Source organism: Rhynchophorus ferrugineus, unplaced genomic scaffold (genome assembly GCF_030347505.1).
Source record: "Rhynchophorus ferrugineus isolate W39M unplaced genomic scaffold, kcgeb_rfMv2 rfM3, whole genome shotgun sequence".
Taxonomy (NCBI): Eukaryota; Metazoa; Arthropoda; class Insecta; order Coleoptera; family Curculionidae; genus Rhynchophorus; species Rhynchophorus ferrugineus.
Genome location: NW_027472582.1, coordinates 48867902 through 48878680, shown reverse-complemented (window position 1 = coordinate 48878680; position 10779 = coordinate 48867902). Strand labels below are relative to the sequence as shown.

Here is a 10779-nt window from a genome sequence, read left to right as displayed (position 1 = left end):
AACTATGAAACAAATGTCAAAATAACAAAGTAATCCAACGCTAAAACATCACATAAAATCAATTATCTGAAAGAACATTCAACAGGAATGTTAAAATTATAAAGACTCCAAAAAATAAAGTGGCATTGGCCGTTTTGAAAGTTGCTGCGATGAAGCGTGAATGTGTGAAGCGTAATTAACGTTCTTTACTTTTCATATCAATATTTGGTTTGTCAAAACGAATATTAAAAAGTGGTTTCATATAAAACATTTTCATAAAAACGTCTCTTCAGTTAGATTTGGTTTGGTAATGCTGCAAAAATTATATTATAGTGATAAATGAGTACACTTTACTATAAAAATGTATATGCATTGTATTTTTAACATTTAAAATAAAAATGTAGGTAATTAAAATACATAACAAGTCGTAAGTTATTAGTAATAACTATTAATAAATTATATTACATTATCCAGTACGTAAAACAAAAAAATAACTATTATGTATAAAAAACTAAACTTATAAAAGAACTAATTTCAGATTTAAATAAATTACAATGAGTAAAAAAAGTCCTCTCCGGCCGGGAATCGAACCCGGGTCTCCCGCGTGACAGGCGGGGATACTGACCACTATACTACCGAAGAACATGCTAAAGGTTTGAGATACCTCGTATGTAAACTATTTATATGCAAAAATAAAATATTTTTTATTTCAAGAATATTCCTTATTTTTCGACTAAAGAATGTTAAATTTAAAGTAAAAGATATGAGTAAGCACCCATAAAAGATAGATACTGCAAAAATAAACAACTAAAATCTAGATACCCTTATAATATATAAGTTATAAACGTCCATTATGCAATTCTGTTTTAATTATCCCTAAAGAAATATTTTTAATCTATAAATAATTTTAATAATATAATATTATTTTGTTTGTACGAATTTCTGGTAATCGCTTTCCCATTCATTTTCTTTCACATACCGTGCATATTTATTAGTATTGATTAATACCCATGTGTAGAATATATATATATATATATATATATATATATATATATATATATATATATATATATATATATAATATTTTATGTTAGTAATAAGAAAGAAGTTAGTTGTTTATCATAATTTGCTCGAAGCTTTAATAAAGTCCAAATTCTTCAATTTCACTGAACTAAAGTGTCCAAAGAATCCCATGTGTGAAAAAATTTAGTTATTTTTTAATTTGCAGTGGTAGTTAAAATTGGTTGGTATTCCTGTTAGTAATAGCATTGTGAGATTATGTATTGAAAATATATTCCCGAATTTATTCAATAAACGAGTATATTTCTTACACAAATGGTTAGCTAAATATATTATATATGAAATGGCAACATCTTAAACAACCGAGCTCATATCTAAGACGCCCAAAATAATATCGGTATAACGGTTTCTGTAGAGCGTTCTTATCAACGAGACCGTGCTTACCAAACCGTATATGGGGCCGCAAAATAAGTGTTATAACTTTTATCATTTCACACCTCATTCCGTAACAAACTGTATAGGGTAAAAGTTCATCGTATCCTTGTTGTACCCTCTCCTTTCCAGCCGAAGGGCTTTTTCTGTTGTCAACTTCGAAATACACTGCTATTGTGGGTGCGTTCAATACAACTAATATTGTGCACAATACGTAAATTCGCACTAATAATTTTAAATGTTACTTTTAATACTACATATACATTATATCTCTTATAAGAATGATATTAATTTTGTATGTGTAATAGTAATCTACTATTTTTTATTTTCTAACTTACACATTAGGATTTTGGAAATGTAAAAAAAATATTAAAACTACGTATTATAGCACATACATCAAGTGTTATAAATTAAACAAAAGTAATTATAGAATATATAGAAAAAAAATATATACAATACCTTCCAAATATTTTTTGCACCTAATCGTATACACTTTTATCTATCTACTGTATATCTATTAAAATCTATTTGCTGAAAATTATTGTCTTGTCTTTTTATTATGTAGTTCAAATTGCCACTGCTTATATTACGCAGACTTCATTTAACAGCCATTAAACTTTTAGTCACTGGTTTTCTTACAATCGTATGCCTATCTGATTTTCTGATAACAACAAAAGAAACACTTTGCTTTGGAACCTTTGCTGATGACACCGTTATTATGGCAAAAGATATATCTCTGCCTAGGGCAATAGAAAAAGTGCAAGTGGCAGTCAACAAAATCTACAAATGGACGAAAGATTGGAAAATTGAACTTAATAGCTCCAAATCTGTCCACGTTAATTTTGCATTAAGGCGAAATAATAAAAACTTAATTATATCACTCAATGGATGCCCGATTCCTCAAGCAGAATCAGCAAAATACCTTGGAATCCATCTTGACGGTAGATTAAATTGGAAGCATCACGTTAGACAAAAAGCAAAACAAATTAGAACCAAAATAAAACAACTATACTGGTTAGCTGGAAGATACTCTCAACTTGATTTAAAATCAAAGAAGTTGATCTATAATGCAATTATAAATCCAATTTGGACCTATGGGGTGCAAATATGGAGTTGCACTAAAAATTCAAATCAGTTAGTCATACAGCGCTGTCAAAACAAGGTTCTTCGATTGATTGCCTATCGCTATGTAACCAATGAAGAACTGCACGATGACCTGGAAATCAAATGGATTTGCTAAGTTGTCCAAGATTTCGTCTTAAAACACGAAAGAAGATTACTAAATCATACTAACGTGGAAGCAATACAACTGCTGGACAGCGCGCAGGATGTCAGGAGATTGAAACGAACAAAACCATACGAACTTGTGTGAACATTTAGTGTGTAATATTAGTGTAAACTATTGCTATAAGTTAAAAATTAATAAATAATTATAATTTTATAATTGAGGAATACATACTGATGTATTTTCTCGCACTCGTCTTGCTTGTTAATTAATCCAAGTACATAGGAAAAGTAGTAACAAATTAATTGTAAATTAAGATTGTAAAATCTCTAAAAAACAGACTATCTCTAAAAAACAGACAGATAGATAAAAAATAGATAAATAGCTTACATAAAATATACAAAAATTATAACTTAAAGCTTTTTTTTTCCACTCATCTCCTACATTTCATTTTATATCCCAATCTCCTAAAGCCCTGTCTCAAAAAGCCTGTTATGGTATAATTAAAACTTTTTTTTAATTATTATTCTCTTATCATGCCACAACCTACCTGCTTAAAATGGACAACAAGCATTTGATGAGATTTATAGTATTATGCTTAATTTAATTACTATTATATTTAATTATATTATATTATTTTAAAAACTATTTATTGTGTCTATTAATCAGGTCGAGTTGTAAACGTTTTAACCTACGAACTTAACTGACATCGCATATTTAATTGTTTGGCGAGTGCATTCGGGTGCACTGGCATGACAGTCTTTCGGAGTATAAGCCAATACGTCTGGTTCAGTTTAAGCCCAAGTTGCTTAGGCTTTAATAGTACATATTTTTTCCAATATAAGCGTGGATCCAGATGCATTTCTATATATTTACCGGAGAACAAGTGCTTCTATGCACGGTGAACGCCAAGTGAATATATTTTTCCAATTCACCTTGAAACGCCATGTTTTCGGCCATAAATGAATTCTGTCGAGATGAAATTGAAGGTTCCTAGTTCCTGATAATGGATCCTCGCATGATGATGGCCGGTACTTCAGCAGAATACAAGAGATATAATAATAGGCCAAGGAATACATTGAACATCTGAATACATTGGAGTTCAGTGTATTCGTCACCCTGTTTCACAATAAAATATCAATCTGTGAGATATAACTTTAGTAGTTAAAAGTGTGGATGGGGAAGATTATTCTCATTTTAACTTGAAGGCTAATTAACTAAAATAAATAACTCAATTTAACTAAAATGTTACATGAAATATGAAAATTTTTTCAATAGAAACTACCAAAATCGTACTGATGGTACAAGAATTACTAATTACAAAAAAAAGCGATTACTATATTATCAATAATATCTTAATATAGTGTTAATATTAAAATATAGTGTTAATCAATAAACTACATTAAATTATCATGCTAAATTAAAATTTATTAACACTTAAATATTTTACACAATTCTAATACTGCATGCCATATTGTCTATAATTAATAATTAAATTCTATATCTATATCAATTAAACCAATACACGGATACTTACCCATATATATTAAATCTTGATCCCTTATGCTACTAATAGAGATGGATTAACGATATAATAGCCGGATGATTGATGTATAACAGAAGCGCGCTTCCATTATAATAGATTTTTTTTTTGCTCATCAATACTGCACATTTTGTACAATTTAATATAAACTTATTAGTTAGTTATTACACTTAATCTAGATGTGTTAAATAATTTAAATACACGTTTAGCAAGTTTTTGACATTTATAGACCTAAAATAATGGTATTGTCTTTAAACCGTGAGTGCCAAATTAGTAGAGTCCAATAATACAGCCAATACAGGTTACCAAAATTTATGATGTCAGCAAGTCGCAATGTTTCCACATCAAATTTTACTTTTGGTTAGCAGCATTAGCCAGTTAACCTCTAATTATTATCACTAATGTTTTAAAGAATTTTGCAGGCATTTGGCAACATGGTGCTAGTGAACCATCTTGAAACTAAATCAAATTTTTATAGATTAATTCGGTTACATGTTCCGACGTATCAGACAGTATTCTATTTCTTTTTAACTAGGATAAAATGAAAAGGACAAATCAGATGGGGATTTTATATAGATTTTACATTTTTACGAAGTGTAATTGTAAAAATTATAATGTGCAGAAATACATTGTTAAACCTAGTTTTTAATCAGAAATCGAAACAATAAGCTTTCGTGCAAAACTTAGTTTTGTGATTAAAAGCGATTCAAATAGTCGCGACCTTATTAATTAAATTAAATACTGCATAAAAAATAAAATAATTTATGTTGAAGTATCAATATGCGTCTAACTAAAGCACAACATGAAAATCGAATGATTACACTTTACAGAATCCATAAAAATATACGTAGGTATGCTAAAACAGAAAGTTTTATCTTATACACTGTATGTGCAAATTACAGCTTTTTCCTGCTATTGCTGGTCCGGTCCAATCTATAACTGATTCAAGACGAGGAATCCGTATGCTACCTATAAAGATCGAAAAATGTCTCAGCTTATTTTATATAATAGTTTGAATGATATATCTGGTGTTTGCATGTATTTTGATCAACAATATATATTGGTGAAAATACGAAGAACCAATTTACAAAAGTGTTAAATTTTTAAGATTTTGGCATAAAATCTCTACATAAAATAATAGTTAGTCCTCCATTTAGTATTATTAAAATACTCATTGTGTATAGACTTTAATCATGAAAAACTCAAAATTTCTTTTTTGAACATTCATTACTTTTATTGTTTAATTTGAAGAAATCTTCTGCAACAGACATAAAACACTTTTTTACATAAATCAGCAAGGTGTAAAAGCAATTACGAGCTGTTAAAACCAAATTAATGTGTTACTTCAGATGTCGATCGACCTCATTTAAATGACACGACAACGCATTGTTGCAACAAATACTAGTAACAGTAATGGTAAGATAATGGTAAGTAACAGACAGTTAATCCAGTTGCAAGACAAAGATCGGCCAAGATACACTGTTATATCTCAAATGGAAAATTCTGCTTCACTCAGCGTACTCACCAGACATAGCGCCGTCTGATTATCACTTATTCAGATCGACGCAGCATGGTTTGGCTGGCTTCGAATTGCTGATAGGTGCGATCGATGGATGGATTGTTGCCAAGTCAACCTCATTTGGTCAACACGTTTTCGCAATGTTGGCAGAAAAATGGGAAAAATGTTTCTTAATAAATGCCTTTTTAGGTTAAAAATTAATGGAATACATGCAAGCACCTAATACATTTTAATATTTTTTGAATAAACCTTCAACATTATGAAAAACCTATTTGTTTACCTTATGATATCATACTTAATTGTGACAATTTTTAATTACAGAAGCAAGACTACTAGTTCCGTGTAACTTTAAATTGCTCCAACCTCTTCTAGTTTTCGCTTGCAGACCTTCCATTGATCAGTCTGATTTTTTTTATTTATATAGTAACAATAGTTAGAGTAATAGTTAGACCCTGTAGGGAGCATTAAAAGTAAAACATGATGTCTTCGACAGATCAAGTTAAACAGAACTTAACTCTTACAATACTAATACAATCATTCGGCCTCGCAGATGCTTGCTGATTTAGCTCTTTCATGCGATATATTGTGTATAACATTATACGAGGCATTTTAAGTTTTCAGTAATATAGTCACTAATATAAAATGCCACGTCTTCGAGTACGAAAAGGAAAGAGAACAGGTCCACAGGAACAGAGCATATATAAAATGCAGAAATAATCATTAACTATCAATTAAATAGAACTACAGAAGGAACATTTGACGGATAATGTAAATATAAGAGGCCAGGTTGCAAACACACATGTAAATAAAAGTCGAGAACAACATAATAAACGGCTTCAAGCTAATAGAATCAGATTAGAAGCACATCACTATATAATATTCGTCATTATGACGTTGACAAATCGTCATTGGCAATATGGAAAAAATGCAAACCTTGTTATACATTTAAGTATAAAGCTGAACCTGCCGGTCTTTGTTGTGCTTTGTTGTCAAGAAATGTTTCATTTCTATTCTTTCACATCTCAATCGAAATTGTTTTTGCGTAAAATTTGTAAATTCAATTCTTGAAACAAAAATCGTTCAGAATGGAGATGGTTGTAATTTTGATTCAACATTCAATATTTAAGATGGAACAATCAGGTTGATTCGTTGTCTTAATTCAATTTCAAATTTCAAATCTAGTTTATAGGCGACAAGGATCAATCAATTAACACACGTTGTCTATATAACCACATCGAGTAGATGAAGGAGATAAATTGTGGTAATTTTGGGTTTCTGCAAAATCAAAACCAAATGGTTCTAAACAAAAAGCCAATATTTGATACTGATATAATTTATTTTGAATCGTCGGAATGGTTTTAATATTAAGAAAAATTATTCAAATTCGTCAAAGATTGAGGATTCAAACATTGCTTAGAAATAAGCAGTTTTTTGTGTATGGAAAGCTAAGCATGATAATAAACCAATGTATTATGCTAAATTTCAATTACCCAATTTAAAATACGTTTCCAAGGAGAAAAAGATGTTTAAGGTGATATATCGTTTACCATTGTTAAATGTTAATTAGAATCGGAATATATACAGCGTTACGTACAGCCCAAAATATTGAATTATACAGTGTATTATTAAGTTTGTTAGAGTAAATAAGTGGAGACAACTTTTTCAACTTGTTGGCGTTACTCGACACGCCGAAATGAAGCAAATAAACGAAGCGACATCACGACAACACGCTAATTATGAGTCGGTGTCAGAATCGTTCGGCGTGTCGCCTGCATTTTCTAATTAACTTTCCAACAGTAGGAGAGGAGCGAACGTTTTAAGCCCCTTGGCAAACAGTCGAAAATTATTCCGGGTCCTTACGTTTCGCTCGCGAAATCTGCTAAAATAACAAATTTAATTTTTGGTAATCCGTTAGCAAACTGTAGATTTCGTTATTGGCATTCATGAGATTTAAGCATAAACCGAACAACCACGCATTGAAAATATGTTTTTAAATATTAATTTCTAAAAATAACACAGTCCCCGCCGATTTTATAATGAGTTGGGCAAAAACTAATTTCGATTTCGGTCAAGCATTTCAAAACAGTTCTATTCATATACACTTCAAACACTAATAAATGCTACAAATTACAAAGTACAATCAGGTGTTAGGTTATGTAAACAGAATAGAACTAACAGATCAATTGAAAAGTCCCCGGCCTACCATAGTAAAACAAATGTTTTGGGCAAAATTTTTTTTATTCAAAAATTCCTTCAAGGATGATGCACTGATTAAAGCGACACTCCAACTTTTCGATACCACTTTTGTGGTACGATTTGATCTGCGAACAGAAAATAGTCGCTGGGGGGCACATCTGGAGAATACGGTAGATGAGAAAGCAATTCAAAGCCCATTTCATGGATTTTGGTCATCGTTTTCACTGACTTGTGAATGTCTTGGTCATCTCCATATATAGTCAAATTTGAAGAATTAATAATTAGAAAGAAATAAACAATAACGTGAAAGAAATTTTAGCTTAAATCGTTTTTTATCTGAGAAGTGAATTAACTTTTTTAAAATTTCAAAACCATTTTATTTTAAGAAGACTTGCGTTTTATAAATATTAGATTTTATGTGTAAAATGAAGAGCAATCACTCGTCGTTGGTTTTTCTTAGGCTTCAATTTTGACGCAGTTACTTCTTCAGTTGACTCAAATTTCTCTTGCCCAAGTATCATTTTATTTTATGAACATGGAATATACGACAGATGAAAAAGAAAATCAAGACTTATTTAATTCAAATTCACTACCTATTCTTCTCTTAATGAACTATTGAAATTGATCCATATTACATTCCGATATAAGAAATCATGTTTATTTAACTTTTTGTTTCTATATCTTTAAGGTATCAGCTGGCCTAATTAGTTTTCCAAAATTACTTTACACCCTTTTTTCCATTTTCTTGCTGTTGATTATTATAAGAGATTACAATATTCAACATCATCGATGTCTTGCTTGCGAATTGATATTGAATAAGCAGAAAATGTAGTTAAAAGTAATAATAAATTAATTTATAATTAAGACTAATTTCTAATTTATAATTAAATTAAGCATATCTAATAAAAGATACCAACTTAATGATATTGAAATGTTACCAAAAATATGAAAAGAAGCTAGCGAAGTTATAATTATTTAGAAAGATAATTTCAACTGGGTTTATCAGGATAAAATAAATTGAAAAAATAAATATTGAATTTGACACTTCATATTTTAACTCCTATGATATATACATCAGTTTTTTTAGAGTAGCAGTATAATACTCCTCCATTATAGTCATCTTTTTTTATTTAAAAAAGACCTTAAAATCTACATATGTTCATTAATCACCGATGGCCGTACCAGAAAAAAAGTGTTCGACAAGGTCGTCGAAATTTGGCGAGCCCTCCGATTTGAACGGACGAATATCGGCGAGAGCGCGCATCATTAGCTGCTCAAAATGCAAAACTGTTTAAATAAAGAAGGCAATGAAAGGTGTAATTGATAACTGATGAGCTTCTGTGCGGCGTTCTAGTTTTCCGCGACGTTTGATCCACGTAAGGTTTCGTTATTCGTCAAATAACCCGCATTTAACTCAATTAAACACGAACAACCGTCACCATTTTAATCATTATTTTTAAACAAGAACGTATAAAAATAGTATCCTATATTTTTAGTTAATATTTATTATCCTTGATAGGTGTAAAATAATATTAGAATCTAATCAAATACTTTATAAATTACTTTATTATTTTTCAGTGCCTCACACTATATACATAAACCTACATACACCCGATTGCAAAAATCACTACTGTGGCTACATATGCAGACGTCACAATCATCTCAGCATCTCATGAAGATCCCATTACAGCATCAAATAATCTCCAAATGCACCTTGATAAAATACAACTGTTGCTGAAGACATGACGTATTAAAAAAAAATCTACCCATGTAACAATAACTCTGCATATAACATGCGCACCAAGGAATATCAATACCTTTCCAAAGTCGAAAATGCTAAATACCTTGGTATGCATCTGGACCGTCGCATATTCTGGAAGAAGCATATACATAATACAAGAAGTTTAGAACATACAAGAAGCTAAACGAAAACAACTTGGACTTAATCACTTGGACTTGGCGAAAATCCCAGTTATCATTAAATAACAAGGTATCACTATACGTATCAATACTTAAACCTACTTGGTCATATAGAATATAGCTATGGGATACTGCTAGCAAGTTTAACATAGCTATCATACAACGGTTCCGAAACAAAGTGTTGCGTGCCATTATCGATGCCCCGTACTTTGTCTTTAATGAAGTGATACAATACGATATCCCCCAAGAACCCATAACAGGTGTAATTCATAATGTTTGAGTTAAGTACTTTATAACAGTGTTAGTACAATATTAATAAATCTTATATATAAAAATGAATCGCAAAATGTGTTGGTAAGCGCATAACTCAACAACGCCTGGACCAATTTGGCCAAATCTTTTTTTAAAATGTTCGTTGAAGTTCAAGGATGGCTTTTACGGCGAGAAAAATTAGAATTATTGCTGGAAAAACCCTAAAAATAGCCCTTCTTATATATAAAAATGAATCGCAAAATGTGTTGGTAAGCGCATAACTCAACAACGCCTGGACCAATTTGGCCAAATCTTATTTTTGAAATGTTCGTTGAAGTTCAAGGATGGTTTTTACGACGAGACAAATTAGAATTATTGCTGTAAAAACCCTAAAAATAGCCCTTTTATATATAAAAATGAATCGCAAAATGTGTTTGTAAGCGCATAACTCAACAACGCCTGGACCAATTTGGCCAAATCTTTTTTTAAAATGTTCGTTGAGATTCAAGGATGGTTTTTACGGCGAGAAAAATTAGAATTATTGCTGGAAAAACCCTAAAAATAGCCCTTTTCTTTTTCCCATACAAATGATTTGTAACTAAAACGTAGTCAATTTGAGCTTTATTGCTATGGTATAAAGTTCATATTAAATTACAAGCACTCACTGTTGTCTAAGCAATGTAGGTGTGTTCC

The 10779-nt window shown here is 30.6% G+C and overlaps 1 non-coding gene across 1 annotated transcript; it reads right to left on the bottom strand.

The window, feature by feature from the left end:
* Positions 1–549: 549 nt before the first annotated feature.
* On the bottom strand, positions 550–621 carry TRNAD-GUC (transfer RNA aspartic acid (anticodon GUC)). The gene has a single exon. It is a non-coding gene; the product is annotated as a tRNA-Asp (tRNA).
* Between the last annotated feature and the right edge of the window lie 10158 nt (positions 622–10779).